Source organism: Phyllostomus discolor, chromosome 8 (genome assembly GCF_004126475.2).
Source record: "Phyllostomus discolor isolate MPI-MPIP mPhyDis1 chromosome 8, mPhyDis1.pri.v3, whole genome shotgun sequence".
NCBI classification, from domain to species: domain Eukaryota; kingdom Metazoa; phylum Chordata; class Mammalia; order Chiroptera; family Phyllostomidae; genus Phyllostomus; species Phyllostomus discolor.
Genome location: NC_040910.2, coordinates 43,855,601 through 43,866,429, shown reverse-complemented (window position 1 = coordinate 43,866,429; position 10,829 = coordinate 43,855,601). Strand labels below are relative to the sequence as shown.

The 10,829-nt window shown below is 43.6% G+C and overlaps 1 protein-coding gene and 1 long non-coding RNA gene across 2 annotated transcripts in view; both read right to left on the bottom strand.

Moving 5' to 3' along the window:
• The window catches only part of LOC114503488 (zinc finger protein 709-like), a 155,543-nt gene that overhangs the window by 113,985 nt on the left and 30,729 nt on the right, over nt 1–10,829 (bottom strand). The window lies entirely within an intron of this gene.
• LOC118502285 lies at nt 1,270–3,793 on the bottom strand. The gene is made up of 2 exons (XR_004904995.1): nt 2,058–3,793; nt 1,270–2,009 (listed from the first exon to the last, which is right to left on the bottom strand). It is a non-coding gene; the product is annotated as an uncharacterized LOC118502285 (long non-coding RNA).

Below are 10,829 nucleotides of genomic sequence, written 5' to 3'. Positions count from 1 at the left end.
ATTCAAGGAAGCAACACTTTTGCACTGGCTTCTGTGAGGAAATGAGCTTCATTCTATCTTGGGTAATGATAATCATTTTTATTCAGAAGGCAGAAAGAATGAGGATGCCTGGATACCTAACCTAAGTGGTAAGAAACACAAATCATTAGTGAGAATAGAGGGACTTTGGTAATTTTATTCTTGGAAACCTGTTAGAATAACAATTTTTTAAAAAAGTTATTCCATTCCTGATGCTTACGTTTTTGTGCAAAAAGAGAGATGGTTAAATGAGAAAGCTTTGGTTTCTAAGAAAAATAGGGGTGTTGAAAGTAAGGAAACAATGGCAGCTGAGATAATAGAGACCTGGGGTGGCCCTGGCGGGTGTGTCTCAGTAGATTGAGTGCCAGCCTGGGAACTGAAGTGTTGCCATTTCAATTCCCAGTCTAGGGCACATGCCTAAATTGGAGGTGGGTCCCCAGTGGGGGCTGAGCAAGAGGCAACCACACTTTCATGTTTCTCTCCCTTCCCTTTTCTCAAGATAAATAAATGAAATCTTTAAAAATAAAAAGTAGAGGACTGGGGTGGATCATACATCTTCATTATGGAGGGTAGGGGCCCCAGTGAATGGGGATGTCATCACTGACCATCTTTTTCCCCATCTAATACATCTTAAGGACTTGAGCATCTGCTCAAGTGTCGATTTAAACAATGGACAGCAATACCAAAGGTTCTGCATTCCTGGGATTAACGGCAATGGCCTTGCATAAACGTGTAGACATGGTGCGAGTTTCAGAGCATGTGCCATTAGATTGTGAGTATGGCCATGGGAATGTGGCCTGAGGGGCTTCTCACTGCTTTAGGCCGTGGTATTTGTAATATTTATGTTTCTACTTAACACCAACTGAAATCATTTGAAATTCCCTTTTGAAATGGCGTATCGTTTTGCTGTTAAACTGAGTGACACAATTTGTGTACCTTAGGAAACCTCTGGGTTCCTCCCAGTTTAAGAAAGAGTTCTGGTCATTGCACCACAGTAGCCCATCACGGGTTTTTTATGGTAGAGTGATGTTTGTTCAAGCCCAGTGTGGTTTCCTGGTGAAAACACCAGAAAGCCATCGATGTTTAGAGGACAATGGTCTAAGGAGAAACTGAGGTGACCTGCAGACAAAGTATCGGCAAAGGAGGTATATACATCTTCAAACTGGGAAATTTTCTGTTCCTATTTATCAGATGAGTAGCTGGAAATTTTTTGTTTCAGTGGAATGCACAAAGCTTTCCATGCTCATTTTGGCTGTTTTCAGGGATCATTTCCATATGTTTACACTTCCAGGAGATTTTATGAAACATGGGGTAAATGGTGATGACTTTTATTTCACTAAACAGCAAAGGAAATACAGATTGGTCCTTTTTCTTTTTTAGTGCTAATTTATGTTTTCTATGCGGTGTAAAGATTATGTGATTTTTACAGTATTGGTATCTCACATGATCCCCTGCCCCCCCATCTTTCCTTCCGTCATGCAAATGAAGAAGGTAAAGCACAAACCTTACCCAAATTTACATAACTCATTATAGCGTAATCTCAATTTTAGTCGTAATCTGTGTTCCTCTACTGTGCAATGTCAAAAATTTTAAATTCAGAAGAACAGTGCTAGGTTCATATAAATATGTACCTTTACAAATGTGGTATCAGAGTTTCCAAACAGGACTTAGAAGACTACATGGTGATCCACTTATGTGACATTCTGGAAAAGGTAAAGGTATAGGAACCTTAAACAGATTCGTGTCTAAAGGTGGGTTCAGTATAAACAGGCACCGCAAGAGTGTTCCTCTGGGCTGATGGAGTGTTTTTGGTCTTCATGGTATAACTATGCATTTGTGAAAACTCACAACTACTCTGGAAACAGTATGTGTAAACACTAAAAACATATATGTAAAGCGACCAAAATGTTTTCACATACTGGGAGGATGTTAAAACTGTTCCGAACTTAGATTGCTACATGTGCAACACTTCCCTTCACCACCTTGAAGTCCTTCTTAGAGCTGAAAAGTCAGGGCAAGGAGAAAGGTCACAAGAGGACTTTCTTGGTACTGAATCGGATTCTACAAAACACGCTAGGGAAACACCTGCCCTCATTCACACAACAGGTGAGACAGTGATAGGGCTCCTGGCACCCACCTTTGCGATAACACCACGTTTCTTGAGTCATACACAGGAAATGCTTGCTCGGGAATGATGCGGTGCATCTAACAGGTCTCCACAAATAAGGTCAGCCTGGGGATGTCCTAATCTAATCCTTGGGCATCAGCATCATGTCTTCCCGGCGCAGAGCTGGAGGCCATTTCCAGCTCTTAAATTTCCCATCTGATTGTGGTTGTGCCTCCTTTCTGGGAAACATGTTTAAATGCAACACCTACTCCACTCTGGAACTTTTTGTTGCAACTCAGAGCCCATGTCTTGAGGAACAGGCTCCTCGAACACAATAATCGCATAAACACCTCTGCACCAAGAAGCACATCTCACAATATTCTCAACCCCATCAATAATGTCAAAAGGAGATGCCCTGCCCTGTCCTAGCTCTGGGAATCCCTCAGGAGCCCACTTGTCCCAGAAGCACCCTGCCCGAGTTCTGGGGCACATTCCACCCTGTGGTTTGAGTGGCGCATGCACCGACCACACCCTCACTCGAATGTGGCCTTCAGAGTGTGGAGCCGACCCTCCGAGGCCGGTGCGTACTCCTCTGGACCTGGGCTCACCCTGTAGAATTTTGGCCCCATGGGCTGTGGTAAATGACACGTCAGCCGGGCCCTCAGCACTCCAGAGGGGTGCCCCCGCACTTCACGTGGCTCCCAAAATGCAGTGCGGTACCACGCCGAAGTGGAGGGAAATACCAGGGATTTCCACCTTCCCCGAACTGCACAGGAGGTGAAGCCTGCCTCTCACCTCGGTGGAGACTGTGCCCACTGTTACTTGAAGGGGAGAGTCAGAAGTGAGCCAAACCTCCTCCCTGCCCTCGCCACAGCTTCCAGTGTTTTCTTGGGCCCCCAGGTCATCTCTCTGCGTGGTCCTACGTCCTGAAGCTGTTCCGCATCCCCATCAAGGAACTTGCAATGAGGGCCAGAGATCCAGGGCTTAGGAGGACTGGTCCCCAGGGCTGACCCAGGGAGACCTGAGCACAGGTGAGACCTCAGGGAGGCAATGGACGCCATACCGAGGAGATGGCAGCCAAGTGAGGAACCGTAATTGACGTCCCTGAGCTTCCAGAGGGAAAGCAAAGTGAGGAAGGGTCACGTGGTGAGGGGTGCATTTCTGGAAGTGATTGCAGCAGCGTGAGGATTTGGGAGAGGATAACTCCTGCCATTCCAGGCCCTGACGCTCACTTCTTCATGCTCTTATGCTCTTGAGTTGTGTTTCTTAGATGATCTTACAGTAATGTGCCGGCTCAGGAAACTTGAAGGCCCTTTGTCACCAGGATGGGCAGATGGACACTTCTTGGGAGATGAGTTTGAGGACCGGAAGATAAGATACCTTTGTGTCACATAGGATGGAGCTGAGAACAGTTCACTGAAGTGAACTGTGGGCCTGGGATGTGAAGAACAAGTTCATGTGGGCCTGGAATGAGTTTGTGTGTGTCTATAGGCTAGTTAGTCCATAAGTATCAATCTCCTCTGGTGTAATAGGCCTCCTGGTAGATGCTGTAGTGAGTGAAAGGGAACAAATATCCCTGTCTCATTGAAGCTGCCATTGTAGGAGACAAGAAACAAGGGATACTAACAAGACATGTAATGAGTCAGGTGTTACTTAGCCCTAGGGAGGGACACAGCCTGGGCTGTGTGTGTCTGTGCCAAGGCCTCTAAGGGTTTGTGACTCTGTGTCTCTGTGAGTGTGTGTGTATACATGTTCAGTGACAAAGCCTGTGTGATTCTGTGTGTCTTCCAGGGGGTATGTGTGTGTGTCCTTAAAATCTGCAATGCTTGTTATTTTATTTTGCCTAATTGCCCTGGTAGTACCCCCCCACACACACACACACCATGTTGAATTGAACTGGTTGGCACAGGGAAATTCTTGTCTCCTTTCTGATTGTATTAATCACATACTTTATATTCTGTATTTTAAGATATTTTGACACCTTCACTGGGCTTTCAGACATAGGAAAATTCTTCCCTAGGGAACTAGGGGTGCCTAATTCCATACTGGTGGTGGACAGCTTGCCTGGAGCACACCTTTCATGTGCAATACACCCTCATCTGGTGCAACGTCCCTAAAAGCTCCTTATTTCCTACACACCAAGACAATATATCCCCTGGTATAAACCAGCACAGGACCAGGTGCCTCAAAACTAAGACAGTTTCTGTGCTCCAAAGCCTGCTGGCATTTTTCAAAGTAGCCAGTCCTAAGCTGCTTACTCTGCGCTATTTTAGCTCGCCTGTGGAAGCCTAAGTAAGGCTCTGGCTGAAGTTTGGGGCTCACTCCTGATTCTGCCTCCTGATCAAACCAGATGTATCCCTGTGGCTGCACCTGCCATAAAGTCCGCCCTCGTCTTGGGAAATGTAAGTAATACATATCTTTCAATGGCATCGACCTGTTTGTGTTGTCACATAGCCACCTTCAAAATTAAAATTGAGGGTACAAATTAGACACTGATCCTAAAGAGAAAAGTTCAGGAAACACGGTGGAGCCACCTCGGGACTGAGGGAGTGAAGTCTGTGGGAATGAGCCCACAGAAGAGTTGATGAGTTGATGTCTGTTGAGGACCCCATGGCGGAAGCAGAGGACATGGATGCTGAGCAAGCACACACTCCCTTTGGTTCCCTCACTGGTTCTCAATAGAAAATCAAAGTGACAAAAAGAAAAGTCACAAGGGGTATATATCTGGATGCAATTAGAGCAGTGGAAGGGCTAGAACATCAGAACTCCAGCCACTTCGGGCCCTGACTCTGCCATCCATGGGCTCCCATTGTGCATTTGTAGAGATGCGCTTATTATACTCAGTGGCATCAGGAAGGAGCTGAAACACCGATCCTGTCAGGAGGAGCTGAAACACCCTCCTTGGGGATTGGTTTGGGAGCCAGGGGATACTCCTCTCCCTCATGGGATGGGGGTGAGAACAGTTTACTTTGTTAGGATCTGGGCTTTTGATGAAGTTCCATGTGAGGGAGTCTGTCTGTCTGTAAACTCAGATATTCAGAAAGTATCAATCTCCTATGTTGTAACAGGCCTTCTAATAGGTGCTGAGGCGAACATAGCTAGCACATATTCTTGTTGGCTTTAAAGCTGACATTTCAAGAGATAAGAAACAAGATATATAAGTAAAACTATGTCATTTATCTAATGGAAATTAGTCCTAAAGAGAGAAAGAAAACTGAGGAGGGGTGCAGATGACTTGAGATCCGTGTGTCTGTGGCAGCATTTGTGGCTCTGAGCCACTAACTCTGAGGGTCTGTGAGTTTGTGTGTCTGTGTCTGCATGTGTCCACCTGTATGTGCCGTGAAAATGTCTATGTGTGTCTCCCTCAGGAGCTAGTGCATGCCTGATTTCCTTGGTAGCACCTCCCTTACCAAGCTGAATCCAACTGGTGAGAGACATTCTTGTTTCCCTCTGATTTTGGAAAGTCTTCAGTCTTTTTACCATCAAGTATGATGTCAGCTGTGTGTTTCTCATTTCAGGATGCCTTATTTCAGGATGATGAAGTTCCCTTCTGTCATAGTTATTGATTGTCTTCCTTGTCAAGGGTTATTGAATATTTTCAAATACCTTTTTGTACCTAGTGAGATGATCTTGTCATTTTTGATGTTTGTTCTATTAATGGCATGTTACATGAATTCATCTTCAGATGTAAGACCAACATTTCTTTCCTGGGTAAATTTCACTTGGTCATGGTGTATAGGTCATTTTATACTGCTGGATTCAGCTTGCTAGTATTTTGTTGAGGCTTTTGCATCTATATTAAAAAGACATATCTGGGCCCTGGCTGGCGTAGTTCAGTGGATTGAGTGCGGGCTGCAAACCAAAGTGTCGCAGGTTCGATTCCCAGTCAGGGTACATGCCTGGGTTGCAGGCCATGACCCCCAGCAACCGCACATTGATGTTTCTCTCTCTCTCTCTTTCTCCCTCCCTTTCCTCTCTAAAAATAAATAAATAAAATCTTTAAAAAAAAGACATATCTGCATACCATATTATAAGGTTTATGTAGTGTAAAATTATTGTATCTAGTGTGTATCCATGTGTATATCTGTATGTATACATTTATAAAATGTAGAAATAGTATGTATAGTGTATGTAGTATATTTGTACAGTATTGGTAGTAAATAGTATAGTATTTTATATTATTAGTATATATTGTGAATAACTAGAATATATTACATACAATTAACATGTCTCATTTATTTCACAGTGCCTATAGCATTATCATTCTACAGAATAGTATTGCAGTCTTAGCCATCTATAATATAGCAGGTGTCATTTCCATGTCTGTCTATGGAATTACTCAAAAAGCCAATTACATCCTCCCATAAGAGAGGAAGGGTAGGAGAGAAAGAGTGAGAAACATCAGTTTGTTGCTCCACTTGTGTATGCATTCATTGGTTGATTCTTGTTTGTGCCCTGACTGGGGATCAAACCCATAATCTTGGCATATTGGCACAATGCTCTAACCAACTGAGCTACCAGGCCAGAACCTCATTGTGGTTTTAATTTGCATTTCTCTGATGATTAGTAATTTTGAGCATCTTTCCATTTGTCTATTTGCCATCTGTGTGTCCTCTTTGGAGAAATGTCTATTCAGGTCCTTTGCCCATTTTTAAATTGGATTGTTTGGTTTGTTTTTTTGGGGGGGGTGCACTAAGTTTTACAAGTTCTTGATAAATTTCTGATATTAACTAGTTTTAGATCATTGATTGGCCATAATTGCTAGCTTATCAGTGCTGACATAATAAACATCCATAACTGTAGGGAATTTTTATGAGTTTATTTGAGCCAAAGTGATGACAATCTCCAGGAGTCAAAATCTCAACAGCCTGAGAAAGTGCTCTGGAGAATGTCAGCTTTACAGCTTTCATTACACATTAGAAGCAAAGGAGAAGATGTAAGGGAGATTACATAAAATCCATGGGTAGTAGATGTAGGGGATGGAAGAAACAAAGCACAGCGGGGAAATCTCTGAAACTGAATAAAAGGTAAAACCAAGAGACACATGCTTCTTTTATACTGATAGGTATAGAATTTTTAGCAATTAACATTTACAGCACATAGAGGTGGTATTTGGGGAACAAGATGACAATGAGGGGTTGGTTCTGTGGTCTCATGCTCTGGTGTTGGGTATATCCTGAAGGGTCTGGGAACAAGGGGATTATTCTGAAATTCCAAGGGTGTGTTATCTTAGATGCAAAAAGACAATAGACCTGACATGAAGTTTGGTGTTTGCCAGGGAAACTAAAGGCCTAGCATATGACTATTACCAGACAGGGGCCTGGCCCTCAGCAGGTCTGCCTAGGGCCAGCTATTGACCTCACGTAGGAAAGATTTCAAAACACGACACCAGGTGACTATGAGGATGCATTTAGCCTGGGGACAATGAAACAAGGAAGGTTCTAGCATAGAAGAAGCAACAGGAGAGCCTAGGCTGGGCTGCCTTAGCTCCCTGGGAAGTCAGAAAAAGGGGACCTTGGGGACAGGTTCAGGGGATTAGCCTGGGACAAGGTGCTGCTGCCCACTTCTCCCCTGGTGCAAGTCTCAGGTCCCTTAGAGTCTAGGAGATGCATGCTGTGCAGGAAGAAGAATGTGAAGGAAATGTCACAGCTGCTCCCCAGAGGGAGGACTCGCACTGCATTCTTTGTCTTGAGGCTTTGCAGGTGGGAATTTTAGGGGACGTCTCAGGGGAGGGTTTTAGCAGAATATTTATCCCGTTATCCAGGTGTATTCTTTCAGGGCCCTGGTCTCTACTGATTGGTCAGTGCCCAGGCAGTGGGTTTGTTAGTGATTGCAGTAGCCTACCTGGCTTTGCTGTTTTTCTGGCCCTGGAGCTAAAATACAGCTGAGGCCTAGATGTTATCTCTAGCGTGGTGACTTCTGTATCTGGCTGTAAATTGCTTGGCCAGTGTGTTCAGCTCTCTGTCTCAGTTTCCCTGTTCCACTTGCCAAGGATTTTCCTAACTAGTTACTATTCTGCCTCACTAAAAACTTAAGGGAGAGTCCTGAATGTTGTGTGAAAGTGTTCTCAAAATGTTCCTACAAATCCGGTATGGTTTCATCAGGTTTTCACTTCCATTGCCAGATTTTCATCCCCTCCATTCCCTGGGAAGGCCTCAAGGATGGCTTGGTAAAGCCATTGGCCTAATTCCCTGCATTTTTCCTGATCTGTTTCTCTTTGTCTTAAAAAGTTCCCTATAGATAGTTTCCAGCAAACCTTACTCACCCATTCTGCTCTTTTGCTCTCAGAAACCGATATATTAGTAGGAACAGGTCAGAATAGCCAGGATCATATATTCTAACAGTTAAATCAAATTCTTTTGTGAACCCAACAGGGCCTTAGAGGAGATCGGGGAAATCTTTAGTTGGATTCCTTAATTCCGTTCTAGTTCAAGGAAAGTAAATTATTGCTGGTTCTCCTTCTCCTGAGACTGGCTTTTCTCTAGAGGGAGCTGCCAGAATATCTGGTTTTTCTAGTCTATTGGGTCTGCCTTTCTGTTCTTAGTTAGCCCTGGGTGAGAGGGGAAACAGAGAAGAAGGGGTGGGAGGGGTGTGGAGGGGAGGGAGGAGAAAGGGAGGACAAGTCCCGACAAGGGACACCAGAAGCTATAGGATTTCCCGGAGGAGTTGGAGAAAGGGAGAAGTGAGGTGTTGGGACTGAGCAGTTTTAGAAGTCTTCTATTGTTCAGAGAGAGTTTCTAAATTTTTCATTAACTTCCTGGAGAATAGAAAATTTATCTGTGCTTCTTCTAGAGGCTTCTATTTCCCAATCAAGGAAAGTTTCCCATTCATTCAGTTTAATATTAGAGCCTGCTTTTGCCACACATTCCTAAAAGGCTGCAGGGACTATGGAGTCAGCTCCTGGGCTCGGACAGCTCCTTGCCCTACATTTAGCTGAGCCAGGCTTGCTCCGGCGGGCTGTCGGGCTGTCGCAATCTGGAAAGGGTCCTGCAATGAGTGTCCAACCAGGGTCTCCGCAGAGGCAGGTGAGTGGGGAACATACCTAAAGGGCCTGTAGGGCTACTCCCGCTGCCCAGAGTTCATTCCTGGGGTTGCTCAGGTGTCAGCATTCATTCTCCTAAATTAACCCATAGTAAGCAGGAAAGTTGTGGACCAATAACTGATAAATTCACATTAAATTAAGTCTTCACCACTTCCCAATTGGCTTTGCGATGTGGCCCTTAACCCTTAGTTACATCAGTTAATATGGTCTGGTGTAAATTAAAGAAGACCCTCAAGAACTGAAAACTGTTAATAAGAACCCTTTTAGGAAGAAGTGATTATTCCCACTGCTTGTCTTTGGAACAACTGAATCTGGTGTTTTTTTTTAAATCTGGAGAGAATGGATGACATTTCACACTGAATTACCACACCTTGGGGCTATGGGCACACCAAATAAAACCCTACACCCGGTTCCTGACATTATGGAAATTCTGACTTTATCCACACAGCAGCAGGTACACGTTCCGCTATTACAGACTCGGTTAAGCCTGTTTTATTCAGTGCCTATGTCAGCAGTCTTTTAGCTGCACTTAGCCCTCACCTCTGTAGGGACATGACATGCCTTTTCCTGATACCCTCAGGCAACCTCAGCACCATTACCACTGCGCACAGTCTCGCAGACAGGATCTGAACCGTGTCTCCCCTACTCTGGGACAACACGTATGACATGACATAAACGGCATTCTCTTTGTGGACAGGGTAATGCTGGCCTCAGAAATTGATTTTTGAGAGCCATTTCTTCCCTTGAATTTTTTGCAATAGTTTGAGAAGGATAGATGTTAATTCTGTTTTGAAATTTGGTAAAATTGTATGTGAAGTCATTCAGTCCAGGACTTTTGTTTGTTGGGAGTTTTTTATTGCTTATTCAATTTTTTTAGTAGTTATATGTTTGTTAAGATTTTCTTCCTCAGCCTAGGAAGATCATCTCTTTGTGGGAATTTATCCTTCCAGATTTTTCAGTTTGTTGGCATATAATTATTTATAGTATATTTTATTATCCTTTGTATTTCTGTGGTCCTCTTTCTTTCTTTTTTTTCCCTAAAGATTTTATCTATTTATTTTTAGAGAGTGGGGAAAGGAGGGAGAAGGAGAGGGAGAGAAACAATGATGTGAGAGAGAACATCGATCTGTTGCCTCTTGTGTGGGCCCTGACCAGGGATCCAACCTGCAACCCAGGCATGTGCCCTGATCAGGAATCAAACCTGTGACTCTTTGCTTTGCAGGACAGTGTCCACTTCATATGTCGTATAAATGTATAGCCACTATGCTGTACACCTGAAATTAATATAATATTAAAATTCAACTGATTAAAATTTTTAAAAAATTTTAAAAGCTGGGGAGAGGTAGGGGAAAAAGACAGCAAATTACTTAAATGACACTAAATTTTTTTTTAATTTTTAAAAGTTAAGTGCTTTATTGCTAAAAACGGTGATGATCATCTGAGCCTTTAATGAGTCATACTCTTTCTGCTAGTGGAGGGCCTGGTCTCATGTTGATGAAAATGCAATTTCTGTGAAGTACAATAAAATGAGGTGTGCCTGTACTTCGAGTGGCCTGGAGGACTTAAGGATGATATGGCCAGCTGGGCTTTTCATTTCTGGTGATGGGAATAGAAGGAAAAGCTTCCAGTTCTTCACCATGTTTTTATTCACTGAAACTTCAT